Source organism: Fundulus heteroclitus, chromosome 5, assembly GCF_011125445.2.
Source record: "Fundulus heteroclitus isolate FHET01 chromosome 5, MU-UCD_Fhet_4.1, whole genome shotgun sequence".
Lineage (NCBI taxonomy): Eukaryota > Metazoa > Chordata > Actinopteri > Cyprinodontiformes > Fundulidae > Fundulus > Fundulus heteroclitus.
In genome coordinates, this window is record NC_046365.1 from 5,151,717 (window position 1) to 5,166,317 (window position 14,601).

Genomic DNA, 14,601 nt, shown 5'->3' on the forward strand with positions numbered 1-14,601 from the left:
GTACCCTCAGGATGTGTGTCTGTTACACTGCGAGGTATGGTGTGGAAGGAAAACTCAAAGTTGGCTGTAGTTTAAACAAAGGTGGTTTATTAGGCCTCCTTCATCACGGCATAGGTCAGGGACAAGGAAAAAACGACATCTTCCCAACAGTCTCTTAGTTTTCAATCTGCTTCAGACTCTCAAGCCTTCTCCCTCTTTTTTCTTGGTTCAGCCAACAGTTCCCTTATATACTGTTGTCCCCACCTTCTCAATTAACTGCCCAGCCAATCAAAGTCCAGCAAACAAGGTTCTTTCTATAAAAGAGCTTGGTTTGAGGCGGGCCTCCTCTTTGGTAGGTTCCAAGATGGCCGCTACAAGGACACACCCAAAAGGTAACAAACATTTCACAAACAAAAAGATCACATATACCAGGGGTCACTAATTAAAAATCAGCGGGGTCCGAATAAAGAAAATCAACAACCAGTAAAGGTCCGGACACATTTTTTATTACAATCCGTTACTTTAAACAGTATTTAACACTGAAATAAAATGTTTATGCATCCACCTTTTACATTGACTTTTTAAACAAAAAATAACATAATTCAATTCAATTCAATTAAAATAAAACTAGAACTTTTTCTATTTTAAAATCCAAAGTGCTTTTTGAAATAGAGAACCACAATCTTTCACAGTTTGGTATATAGACAATTTCTTGACTGTCACATCTTTTATAAAACAACTGAACTTTTTTTAATTTCTTTTTTATGGCTTAATGATAGACGTGAGCTTTAGGCTGCCCTGCAAGGATTTTACACCTGGGTTTGATTGGCAACAAAGCCAACCTCAAGCACATATCGAGGTGCTCATTCGTTCTACGCCTTTAAATCAGCTATATTCTCCGTATGTATGAGCAAGCGGATATGATTGGGAACGCTCCGGAGGGCTTTGCCATATTAACAAGTGAAGTTAGCACAGGGGTTGAAGCAAAAATAATGTTTGAATGAAAACATTTTCTCGCCAGCCCATATATTCCTGGGGCCGTGGACATCATGCCGCATTAGTTGGCTCACTTACTTAGTGTGCAAAGTCAACTAAATCTGATACTTTTAAAATATCCATTGAAAATTCCTGTATCTCTGCCACCTTTCAGCTTTGAAGCCTTTGCGTCATCCTGGACAGCCTCTCCATCACTTTCCACATCCACATCATCATCTGGGTTACTTTCATCTCTGCAGCATCAAGTTCTTCCTTCACACTGTTGACAAACTGGTCCACAGTCCACTTTACAATCCCAGCTCCCTTTCCTCCCTCGCGTTACTCTTCTTTGTGTTTTAAATAAAACATAATAGCGAATCACGAGGAGATCCCTGGTTGGTCGCCGCGTTTATCAGCGAGGGAATAAACGCTGACAGACGACATGGCCACAGGTGGAAATAATTAATTAATTAACTGCCGGAGCAGATTGACGCTTACCGAGGGAAGTTGTTGTCAGCTGTTCTATCCGCTGAACTTTCTGACCTGCTGGTTCGCATAAATCCAAAGAAAACCTTTGACCACCGCTACTTTCATTCATACCATCTGTAGCCAGTTTAAAATTCTCTCCCAAAGGTTAAAATGATGAATACCGATAAACCTCAGACTGGCAATGTCCGCTTTGGAAAGACCCGCCCTGCTCTCATTCTGATTGGCTAATGTCCCGGCTCTGCCAGGTTTGATTGGTTAAGAGCAGCTTGTGTTTAAAACCTTGAATAAAAAGTCTAGACGGAATTTTTTGCGCTCAATTTCCAAATGACGGAAATCCGTCGCAGCGACGGAGAACTTGAGTTAGACACTGTCGTTGGACAACATGCAGTAATATATAAATTTTTTAAATGAGGTTGGGTCCGGATTAGGTAGCAGCTGGGTCCGGATCCGGACCGTGGTCCGCTAATCCGTGACCTCTGACATATACACATTCTAGAATTTAATTGTTACAGAAAATATTATTGCTTCTTAACAGTGTCTGTGTGTTGAAAGTCATCAGTTGATGAACAATGAATATATCATGGTGTATCTGTATCCTGCTGACTCGTTATGTTAATAAATAAGTTTAGTTAACTTACGAACCCAAGTTTCTTCATTAAGATTAGAAACATTACATGGTACCAGGATTGGTTCAACAGATGTCATGGTAAGTGTGAAACCGCCTGATGCGCGGAAAATAGCACTGCTTCTCACTGTCGCGGGACCTCAGGCTGTAGTGGTATTTAATACGTTTGTGTTTGCTTAAAGTGATCAAAAGGAACAATTTGACAAAGTCGTGGAAAAATTTGATGACCACTGTTCACCAAGGAAGAACGAGACCTTCGAACAGCATGTATTTCGATCCCGCATGCAATCGCAATCTGAAAGTTTTGATGCGGTAGTGGTGGTGGCGCAGCGAGCAGAAGCAAGTGGAAGGGAGGGGTCCCAAACATGTCAAAATCCAGCCTATTTGTAGGCGAACCAACAGCGCCACAAATTAATATAATCCTCATTACCAAAACAAAATATGAATTATCCAAACTAAAAAATATCTCAACCATAAAATCTGTCAACTAAAGTCTAAACAAAACCATCAAAAAATAAATAAATAAATAAAATAAAAAACAATAATAATGATAATGTGCCCAAAGCACATAACAGTCATTCGGGTGAAGAGAGAGGCGGAGCTCTCCACCAACCACTGCCTGGTGATGAGTTAGCACCGATGGTGGGGGAGGAAGCCGGTCAGACCTGGCAGGCCCAAATGTATTGTAAAAGTTTGCTTGGAACGTCTGGCAGAGTCCCCTGTGAGACAGAGCTTTAACTCCAACCTCCAGGAGAGCTTTGAACACGTCCTGAAGGAGGTGGGGGACGTTGAGTCTGAGTGGACCATGTTCCGTGCCTCTATTGTCGAGGTGGCAAGTCAGAGCTGTGACTGCAAGGTGGTCGGTGCATGTCGCGTTGTCAACCCTCAAAGGCACTGGTGGACACAAGCAGTGAGGGAAGCTGTCAAGCTGAAAAAATGGTCCTATCGGGACTGTGGGACTTGGGACTCCGGAAGTAGCTGATAGTTACCAGCAGTGAAAACGGCAGGCTGGTCGCTGTGGCAAAAACTCGGGCGTGGAAAGAGTTCGGAGTGGCCATGGAGAAAGACGTCTGTACGGCTTTGAAGCAATTCTGGTCGACTATCCGGCATCTCAGGAGGGGAAAGCAGTGCAGTACCAACACTGTTTATAATGGGGGTGGCACACTGCTGACCTCGACTCAGGATGTCATGTGTCGGTAGACGGAATACTTTGAAGAGCTCCTTAATCCCACCAACATATCTTCCATTATGGAAGCAGAGCCTGGGGACTTCTGGTCAGGTTCTCCAATATCTGGGGCTGAGGTCAGAGATGGTTAAAAAGCTCCTTGGTGGCAAGGCCCCAGGGGGTGGGTGAGATTCGTCCTGAGTACCTTAAGGCTCTGGATGTTGTGGGGCTGTGTTGGTTAACACGGCTCTCCAATATCGCGTGGACATCGGGGACAGTTCCCCTGGATTAGCAGACTGGGGTGGTGGTCCCCTTAATTAAAAAGGGAGACCGGAGGGTGTGTACCAACTATAGAGGAATCACCCTCTTAAGCCTCCCTGGTAAGGTCTACTATGGGGTTATGGAAAGGAGGGTCCATCAGATAGTCGAATCTGTGTGTGTGTGTGTGTGTGTGTGTGTGTGTGTGTGTGTGTGTGTGTGTGTGTGTGTTGGGCATGGGCGTAGGTTTGCATAGGGACCATAGGGACATGTCCCTACCAAAATTTTGGACCGACTTAATTGTCCCTACCAATAACTTGATGTGAATAACATTGTAATATTTATTATCATTTACAATACAACGTTGCTGCTTGCATCGCTTGTCTTCTGGTGGCTGCGGCTGCCCGGTCTGACTGCCTGCCCGGTCTGACTGCCTGCCCGGTCTGTCCTGTCCCTTTAAATCTGCAGCACACGTGACTGTGCTGTGTGCTGTTTAACACCACTCTCATTGGTTGTGCTGCCCTAAATTCCGCCTTCCCTCTTCCTGATTGGCGTGTGTGTGTGTGTTCTTGTGCGCGCGTGCTTGAAGCGCGAGATTTAAGTTTTGATTCATACTGGGATACTGCGGTTACCATAATTGATACTAGATTATGAAATTAGTCCCTGTTAAGAAACTAAATATTATCTGCACTAAAATGCAGAGCTGCTGGAAGTAATTTTGAACAGGGGGTGCTATGAAATTTTTTGGGGGGGTTTTTTGGACAAAAGACCTATGAGACTATGGGCCTATTTAAAATACAACTAAAAATAAATAAATAGATTGAGATTCACTATATAAGCACGACACACACTAGATGCTGTTTGTTAATGTTTAAAGTATTACTGGATCTGATGAATGTCGAATTGGGACTTTTTTCCCACTTTGAAAAAGTTTGCATTTGAACTTACCAGCATCAGAGACAGACGGTAAATACGTGCCTATTAAACCAAATATAGTCTAAACATGTCTGTTGTCTAAATGTATTGTGTATTTTCTTTTGAAGATATAGAAATGTGCAGAGATAAACCCCACCCTTATTTTTTTATCTAAAATACTCTGTCTGCACCATAAAACATGGCAAAATTATACATTCAAGGGACTGCAAATACATTTCTTGTGTTTACTCTGCACTGGAAGTAGAACTGCAACTGACACTGACAGCATTTCAAATCTTAAATTCAAATTTCAACAAATGTACAGCTGTAGTAACTCTGTAGCCCATTCCATTTAATTTATTTTAACATTCCAAACACATTTCTTACATCATAAATCTGAAGTGTACTGTAGATAACAGCTTCTCCTTACCTACATCTTCTCAGACAACTAATTATTTTCCTAACGATAGTGAGTTGTCAATGTTTAAATGTGCAATAAATCTTAATACATAAGCAGCATGGAGGACCCAACACTGTACTTTGAGTAAGATGGGTGACACCAAGACTGATTTGTAACATGAGTAGTTTTCCATTTCATCATTGAAATGAGAACATATTAATATACTATTGGTATATACTAGTATGACTATTAAAGAACAGCAGATTAAACTTTAAGATATGTAAAGGCCTATATTTAATAAATTTTGCGACCGCATCAACAGATTGAATAATTTCTTACTTTTTGGTGTACCAAATTAATGATGTAATATTTTATGGGCTAAGTCCCTGGTGATAAGAATGTCTAGCTCCACCCCTGCTTTGTACTAATTTACAAATGGACAGTGTGGAAATCTATGTACAATAAAACCAATGTAAATAGTGTTTTATTCGTCTTTACCCTAATTCTAGAAGAAGAAATAGTCAAATAAATAGCACTATTATTTTGTGGAACCCTAATCATGCTATTATAACTAAGCAAAAGTCTAAATTAAAAAATAGCAGTTGTTTAGGCAGCATCTTGTGTTGTTATACTGTATATCATGTAAAATAACACCTGCTATTTATGCCTGAACTGCCTCAAAGGGTTGACAAAAAATTAAACCCGAGACTGGAAGCTATTCATATGGACGTACATGCACATGCAGCCTATGTGAACAAGAGTCTGAAGAACAACATAGAGAGATTGGTTGATGAGGGGATGGGTTAAATGCAGAAGTGAATTTGTCCAGGGTGAGATGAATAAAGTATCAATTATTATAAAAAAAAAAAAAACGGGGGAGTGGTGGCCTAGTGGTTAGAGCAGTGCGCTTGCGCTCTGAGAAGGATGCAAGTACCCGGTTCGATCCCAACTGCCTGCCTGCACTCTGGGTCCCTGAGCAAGACCCTTAACCCCTGATTGCTCCTCGGGCGCCCCACAGTGGCAGCCCACTGCTCCCCAAAGGGGATGGGTTAAATGAAGAAGTGAATTTCTCCATTGTGAGATGAATAAAGTATCAATTATTGTGTGTGACGTCATACCGTAGTCCACGGTATGACGTGGACTACGGTATGACGTAGTCCACGTCATACCGTGGACTACGGTAATACCGTAATTAATCACAAATTAAAGGTATCTTTAATTTGTGATTAATTAAAGATACCTTTAATTAATCACAAAACACTTTTTTAGTTATTTCTAAAATTTCGCTTGTTGGTCCTTTAAACCAGTATCTTTTTCTCATTTGATCAAAATTGGGCAACACATGGGTGCTACTAATTGTCCCCCTGACTTTTTTCATGCCAGGTTGTTTTTTTTTTTTTTTGACAGAGGTTTTTAACATCACTGTTCCGACTCTTGTCTTTTTTAACTCATGTCTTAGCTCAGGAATTGAGCCTACTGTATGTTTCTCGTTTGCCCTTCCTTTTCTAGGTTTTAGACATTTTCTTTACTCAACTACATTTTTAGAAAATAATTAGGCTTTTAGGGGAATTGCAGTCCGGCTTCAGACTGCAACATGAGACAGCATCTGCCTAATTAAAAGTGCATAGTGATGTTGCTTTTTCCATTTATGGTAGGTGCCTGTCCCGGTACTGCTGGACCTCACTGCAGCTTTTGATACCATCTGTCATTCTGTCCTTTTGTCTTAACCAACCCACTATGTTGGTATCTGGGGCTCATCACTTAAATGGTTCACATCCTCTCAGACAGACAGGTCTTTCACATTTATGATTAATAATGTATCTTCCTTTAGCGCTTCTGTCATGTGGGGTGCCACAGGGTTCCATTCTTAGTCCTTTTTTTCGCTATCTGCTGCAACTTGGAGTGACCCAGAACTTCTTTTTAAATTAGCAAATGAAAACATTTTGTTTAGTGGGATTGCCACCACTGATGTCAGCACTCTGATTCTTAAATGTAGTACCACTGTAAGAAATCTGGGGGTGAATTTTGACAAGGATTTTATATTCAGCAAACAAGTTGATTGTGAGATGTATTTCTTAATTTACAGTCTTCTAGCTTAATTTAGGCCTTTTTTAAGCCGTACTAATCTTGAGAGGCTCTGACTTCTAGTGTTAAGAAGTTACAGGTGTAACGTTCCTGGCACTGGAGCTGATACACAATTCAGCACACCTGCTCCACTCCTCTCGTTTCTGCAATTAGTCCTCACTGGTTCCACCTGTCTCACCTCCATATATACCCAGTCCAGATCAGCCCCCAGTGCCAGATTGTCTCAAGCCAACCCTTGTTACTTTCCAGCGTTCCTGAAACCTGCCAGCTTTACCGTTATCTGACCTGATTCCGCCACCGTTTACCGAGCCTGCCAGACCCCTGAATTGTTCCTGTTCTCCCGCCTGTGTGCCCGACCTGATCAGCCTTCTGACCGCCGATTCTGTCTCTGCTCTGGATAGCCTGTTTGTGTACCGGACCCCTGCTCTGATTAAGTCTTCGAATCTGCGTGACCCCTTTTGCATCTTTGCCCATCAGTAAACAGACCTTGGAACGGACCTGGATTTCCCTGCTGGATTGCCCCTGTTTGCCTGCCGCTCAACGGCCTCACATTACTGTCCGCCGTCGGACCTCCGCCCCGGACCTAAACCGGACCCGAGCTCTGAATCCCTCTGCCAGGTTAGTGATCTTCCTTCTCCCTCCTTGCCAGCTTTTTCCCTTTTTTCCCGATCACTAACCTGTAGTGTCTGCCACAGGGGGTTTCCAGTTAGAGAGCTGCCTGCTGTGCGCTCCCCGTGCCGCGCTGCCTGCGCGTTTTCCCCGACACGCTCAGAGCTCAAGTAAATAAAACACTTAAAGGCTCATACCTGTTTGTGTGCATATTGGGTCCTTATTCCTGTACGTTACAGTACAATCTGGCCAAAGAAGATGGACTCTGCACCAAACTATCAGTGGCGACAGGGTGTCGAAAAATCCATTTCTGACTTAGAGACTGGAATGACCGAGATTCTAACTCTTCTTCGCAGCCAGGCGGCCCCGGCTCCGCCACTTCCGCAATCTCCTACTCCAACTACGTCACGCATGGTGACGTCACTTCCTGAGCCGCGGCTCTCCCCGCCCGAGCTCTTTATAGGTGATCCCGTCCAGTGCAGGGCATTTCTCACTCAATGTGAGATTCAGTTTGAGCTCCAACCTTCATCTTATCCCACTGACCGCTCTAGAGTGGCATATGTAATTTCTCTGCTGTCTGGAAAGGCGAGGTTGTGGGCAACATCTGAATGGCAGTCTGATTCCCCTCTGTGCTATTCTTATTTTGATTTTTCCCGTGAGCTGGTCAGAGTATTCAGCCCAGTGCTGCCCTGCAGGGAGTCCACTAGGGGGCTTCTGGCTCTCAGGCAGGGAGATAAGTCTGTCTCCAATTATATCATAGATTTCCTCCTTCTAGCAGCTGAGAGTCCCTGGAATGAGCCTGCACTCATGGATGTCTTCATCTCGGGGTTGAATGACAGAATAAGGGACGAGCTCGCTACCAAGGATTACCCACATTCCCTCAAACAGTTAGAGGAATTGGTGACTCGTATTGACCTCCGTCTTATGGAACGGCGGAGGGAACGCTGTCCTGTTTCCTGGACCTCTTCCACACCAGCAGCACTACTGCCCCCTCCTGGTCCAGCTGCTCCTGAGCCTATGCAGCTAGGCAGAGCGCGACTGTCTGTCGAAGAGCGCCAGCGCAGGTTCCAGCAGAACCTCTGTCTTTATTGTGGGGGGGAGCGCCACCGTGCTAGCACCTGTCCGTTAAAAGACCAGGCTCAGTAGGGCGGGGGGAGTCCCTACTGAGCCGGACCAAGGTCTCTGCCTCCTCTGAATTTTTGTTACCTGCTACCATTTTTGTTTCTGCCAAGCACCATAACCTGTCTGTGTTTGTGGATTCTGGGGCTGAAACCGAATTCATGGACGAGGGATTAGCCAGGAGGCTAAGCATCAGACTCCACCTGGGTCCGTCTCCTCTCAGCATCCTGGCGCTGGACGGCCACAAGTTGCACCATTCCCATCTCGTCACAGAACCCGTCGATCTTCTCATTGGAGGTAATCATAGAGAGAACCTAACCTTTATGATTATTAACTCCCCTCAGGTTCCAGTCATCCTGGGCAGCTCTTGGCTAAAGAAACACAACCCCCTCATAGACTGGCGTAAGGAGGTCACTGGTTGGGCTCCTTCTTGCTCTGTCTCCTGTTTAAGGTCTGCCCTACCTCTCCGGTCGCCTCAAGGAGAGCCGGATGAGATTTACCCCGACCTGTCTAAGGTTCCCTCCGACTACCACGACCTCAGAGAGGTATTTAATAAAGCTAAAGCCACCAGTCTACCTCCGCACCGTCCTTACGACTGCTGCATTGAGCTGCTTCCTGGGACTGCCCCTCCCAGAGGTCGCCTTTATTCCCTGTCTATCCCTGAGTCCGAGGCCATGCAGAGGTACATTGATGACTCTCTCAGGGCTGGCATTATCCGTCCTTCTTCCTCACCTGCTGGGGCAGGTTTTTTCTTTGTGGGTAAGAAGGATGGCTCACTCCGTCCCTGCATTGATTACAGGGGGTTGAATGACATTTCGGTGAAGAATCATTACCCCATTCCCTTAATGAATACAGCCTTCGACCAGGTCAGGGGGGCCAAGCTGTTTACCAAGTTGGACCTCAGAAACGCTTACCACCTGGTTCGAATCAGGGAGGGAGATGAGTGGAAAACGGCCTTTAACACTCCCACGGGTCACTATGAATACCTGGTTATGCCGTTCGGGCTCACCAATGCCCCAGCCGTCTTCCAGAACCTCGTGAACGAAGTGCTTAGGGATATGATTGGGAGGTTCGTCTTTGTCTATCTCAATGACATCTTGATTTATTCAGAAGACCTCACGACCCATAAACAGCATGTACGTTCAGTCCTGCTTCGCCTGTTACAGAACCAGTTATATGTTAAGGCGGAGAATTGTGAATTTCATGTGTCCTCCACTAGTTTTCTTGGGTTTATCCTTGCTCCTGGTCAGATGGCCATGGATCCCGCCAAGGTCCGTTCAGTTATTGAGTGGCCCACACCTGCTGACCGGAGACAACTCCAGAGGTTTCTGGGGTTTGCCAACTTTTATCGACGTTTTATTAGGAGTTATAGCCAAGTGGCATCTCCGCTCCACGCTCTGACCTCTGTAAAAACAAGGTTCGCCTGGAATGACCAGTCAGATCAAGCTTTTCGGCGGCTAAAACGCCTGTTTACCTCAGCCCCAGTGCTGGTCGCCCCTGACCCTGAGAAACAGTTCATCGTGGAGGTTGATGCCTCTAGTTCTGGAGTAGGAGCAGTACTCAGCCAGAAAGTTGAACAGGGTCGGTTACAGCCTTGCGCTTACTTCTCCAGAAAGTTATCTCCGGCAGAGCACAACTACGACGTCGGAGACCGGGAGCTCTTGGCAGTCAAGTTGGCTCTGGAGGAGTGGAGGCACTGGCTGGAGGGGTCCAAACTTCCCTTCCTGGTGTGGACAGATCACAGGAATCTGGAGTATTTAAGGACAGCTAAGAGACTCAATCCTCGTCAAGCTAGATGGGCTCTTTTCTTCAGCCGTTTCAGTTTTTCCCTGTCTTTCAGGCCTGGCTCCAAGAACCTCAAGCCCGATGCTCTGTCCCGTATGTTTGAGGCAGAGAAGGAAGTCCCTGAGCAGACGCAGGGATACATCCTCCCTGAATCGGTCAGATGTGCGGTTACCCGGATCGGGTTGGAGACAGAGGTCAGGAACGCCCTCAATGGGGTACGTGTCCCCGAGGCTTGCCCCAAGAAGAGACTTTTCGTCCCTGACCCACTAAGAGGCAGGGTCCTCGAGTTCTGCCACAGCTCCCGTTTGTACTGTCACCCGGGCATCACCAAGACGCTACACATTGTACGCACCCAGTTCTGGTGGCCCACGCTGTCTAGGGACATTAAGGATTTTGTCTCGGCCTGTACCCACTGCAACCAGGCGAAGGTCTCACGAAAACCCCCGTCCGGTCTCCTCCGACCCCTGCCTGTTCCCTCCCGGCCGTGGTCCAGTCTGTCTATGGACTTTGTCACGGGCCTGCCTGTTTCCGAGGACAACTCGGTCATCCTGACCATTGTAGACCGCTTCTCAAAAATGGTCCACTTGGTTCCCTTACCAAAACTCCCTTCGGCCAAGCAGATGGGCTTCATTCTGGCGAAGGAAGTGTTTCGGCTTCACGGGTTGCCCTCTGACATAGTTTCGGACAGGGGACCCCAGTTTGTGGCCCGTTACTAGCAAGAGTTCTGTGCCATGCTGGGGATCTCAGTTAGCCTCTCCTCTGGTTTCCATCCTCAGACTGACGGCCAGACGGAGAGGCTCAACCAAGAGGTGGAGGCTAAGCTCCGCCTCATCTGTGGGTTCGACTCCACCAAGTGGGCCAGTAACCTCCTTTGGGTGGAGCACGCCATCAATTCAACGCCCTCCAGCTCAACCGGGCTCTCCCCTTTTTACATAGTGTATGGGTTTCAACCACCGGTGTTTACCGTTGAGGAGAGAGAGGCCAGGGTTCCCTCGGCCCATTTGTCCGCCCTAAGGTGTCAGCGAGCCTGGAGGAGAGCTAGAAGGGCCCTTCTCACCTCCTCCCAGTCCCAGGCGCGGGCTGCCAACCGCCGGCGGATCCCAGCCCCTCAGTATACACCCGGGGATAAAGTCTGGCTTTCTACCAGGAACCTTCCGCTTAAGGTGGATTGCAAGAAGCTGGCTCCTCGATTTGTTGGCCCCTTTCCTGTCTCCAAGGTAGTGAACCCGGTGGCGGTCCGTCTCCGCCTGCCTCCGTCAATGAGGGTTCATCCTACCTTCCATGTGTCCCAAGTTAAGCCCTTCAAGACTTCATGCCTGTTGCCCGCCTGTCTCACCTCCATATATACCCAGTCCAGATCAGCCCCCAGTGCCAGATTGTCTCAAGCCAACCCTTGTTACTTTCCAGCGTTCCTGAAACCTGCCAGCTTTACCGTTATCCGACCTGATTCCGCCACCGTTTACCGAGCCTGCCAGACCCCTGAATTGTTCCTGTTCGCCCGCCTGTGTGCCCGACCTGATCAGCCTTCTGACCGCCGATTCTGTCTCTGCCCTGGATAGCCTGTTTGTGTACCGGACCCCCGCTCTGATTAAGTCTTCGAATCTGCCTGACCCTTTTTGCATCTCTGCCCATCAGTTAACAGACCTTGGAACGGACCTGGATTTCCCTGCTGGATTGCCCCTGTTTGCCTGCCGCTCAACGGCCTCACATTACTGTCCGCCGTCGGACCTCCGCCCCGGACCTAAACCGGACCCGAGCTCTTAATCCCTCTACCAGGTTAGTGATCTTCCTTCTCCCTCCTTGCCAGCTTTTTCCCTTTTTTCCCGATCACTAACCTGTAGTGTCTGCCACAGGGGGTTTCCAGTTGGAGAGCTGCCTGCTGTGCGCTCCCCGTGCCGCGCTGCCTGCGCGTTTTCCCCGACACGCTCAGAGCTCGAGTAAATAAAACACTTAAAGGCTCATACCTGTTTGTGTGCATAGTGGGTCCTTATTCCTGTACGTTACAACAGGCCTGTATCCAATCTTCCTTTCTTTTGTAAAACTATTTTAACAAGGTATTTGTTAATCAAGCATGTGGCAATTTCCTGTTTGAAGAGTTTCAGTTAGGCTTTCAGAGCTCATTGTAGTGCTGAAACAGCTCTGGTGAAAGTCACTAATAATATCCTCATGGCACGGTCAGCCCAATATTTATATCTAGTTCTCAGGAGAATTCAAGAAGAGCTGGGACGATGATCGCATGGCTCGACCCCTCATGCAGAACCTCAAATCAGAACAGTAGGATGGGTCCGGATCATTAAGAGCTATAAAAACAAGGCAGCCAGTGGAGAGAAAACACCACAGGGATAATGTGCCCACCTATGGAGGATTTAGTTAAAACATCTTAATCGAAAGTAGGTTTACTACAACTATAAAAGCTTTTGGTATGAATCTGTTTACACAAGATAATTATACCTAGAATATGAGCTCAGTAAACTTGGGTAGAATCAAAAGAACAAAGCAGAGCCTCACTTTATGGTATTGGAGTGAAATTGTCCTAATAATATCAACTAAATGAGCAGTGAAGCCCATTGGTTTGTCACACAGGTATATCACATAAAGGTGGAGATAATTAGAACATCCTTACTCAGCATTTTGATGGAGATTTGTCCTTTGGTGTGTCCCTGGCTGCTTTCTTGCCCTCTTGTCCAAATGTCACCTCCTTTGAAACGTGATTCATTCGTTGTTGTTCTGCGTCGATCAGAATGCTCTGAAGACGTTCTGTGCCGCGGCCTGCACCGCCACACTAACTTTGAAAACTTCGGGGTGGCCCCGCTGACGCTGTACAAAGTTAGCACTGGAGACAACTGGAGTGGCATCCTTAAAGTATGAATGACTTGGGTTAGGGTTAGACATGCCATGTGGAAATCGTTTGTTAAAATTAGTCTGAATTACTTGTTGCAATGAATCTATTAATATGTAAAATTAAATCATTAAATATTCAAATCATATAATGATTTGGATATTTATTGTATTCTTTTATGTTTCTGTATTGCAGCGTGCCATATAACAAAACGAACTTCCATATATTTTAAAGGACGAAATTAATTCAGTATATTGATATATTAAATTCTAAATAATTACTAACTAAATAAGACACATTAACTTTGAATTGTTGGATTTTGACACTTTGACCTCCCTCTCTGCCTTGCAGGACACCATGAGGGAGTGCCGGGTCGGCGACAGTAACTGTCCCAGCTACCTGTTCTGAGCCTCTCCCGTCTTCTTCACCACGTTTGTTGTCACGGTTTGTGCTTGTAAACTTGGTGGTGGCAGCAATCATGCAGGCGCTGGAGGACAGCACCGAGGTAAAACTGTGATTTATGGACCAGCATAAGCTGGAAAGAGTTCATGACTGATTTAACATATATTCTGTTGAACTCACAGTTTTATATCCTGTCATGGCTGCATTTACAGCCACACATGTGTGGTAAAAATATATTTTATGTAATTTAGTTTCTTTTTCATATAGGGCTTCATTTACAGAGACATTTCATTATTTGGAATTTATTTATCACCATAACACTGTATTTCAAAATTAGTGTGCACATTTTGCTTTACCCCGTTTTGTTATGACTCAGTTTTTCAGTTGCTCTAGTCCCTTGGCTGAGGAAGCAGCAGGTGGCCAAGGGGCTGAGCTGATTTGGATCATACCAAATTAGTCTATCCATTTTTGTACATTTGATCCTTTTTGGGTTACATAAAAGAACCCTGTTTTTGAAAATATACCTGTGCCTGACTGTCCTTGCAGCAAGGACAGTCAGTCCTATGTCATGGACCGAGCTGCAAGGTCCTTGCTGCTCGGTCCATGACATATCCACTCTATAAAAGACACAGACACCTTTTTTATTTTGTGATGTAAAATCAGGCTAAATATTTGGTCAGTTTGTGTCACTAAATTATTTAAGGATCTTCAGCCCTAGATGATTTTTTATAAATTTCTTGAACATCAGAGATTTGCCTACGTTTCCTAAATAACAAGTAACATTTCCTGTAAAGTTTTTGACTTTACAAGAAAGTATATTCGGAAGGTCAGAGACTGATGTTGTATGGAGGACCAAGTCTTCCATAATTAAAAATAAATACAGAAATAAATAAATGCTCAATAAATAAATATGCATACAATTATGTGCCACCAAAAATATAATAAACAAATAAATG

The 14,601-nt window shown here is 45.5% G+C and overlaps 1 long non-coding RNA gene across 2 annotated transcripts in view; it reads left to right on the forward strand.

The window, feature by feature from the left end:
- Positions 1-345: 345 nt before the first annotated feature.
- LOC118563091 overlaps positions 346-14,601 on the forward strand; it is a 36,986-nt gene continuing 22,730 nt past the window's right edge. Inside the window, exons 1-3 of one of the 2 annotated variants that reach the window (XR_004931010.1) lie at positions 348-371; positions 13,145-13,266; positions 13,595-13,748. This is a non-coding gene — a long non-coding RNA (uncharacterized LOC118563091). Of the gene's footprint in view, positions 372-13,144; positions 13,267-13,594; positions 13,749-14,601 lie in introns of both variants that reach the window. The other variant, XR_004931009.1, reaches the window with a different exon arrangement.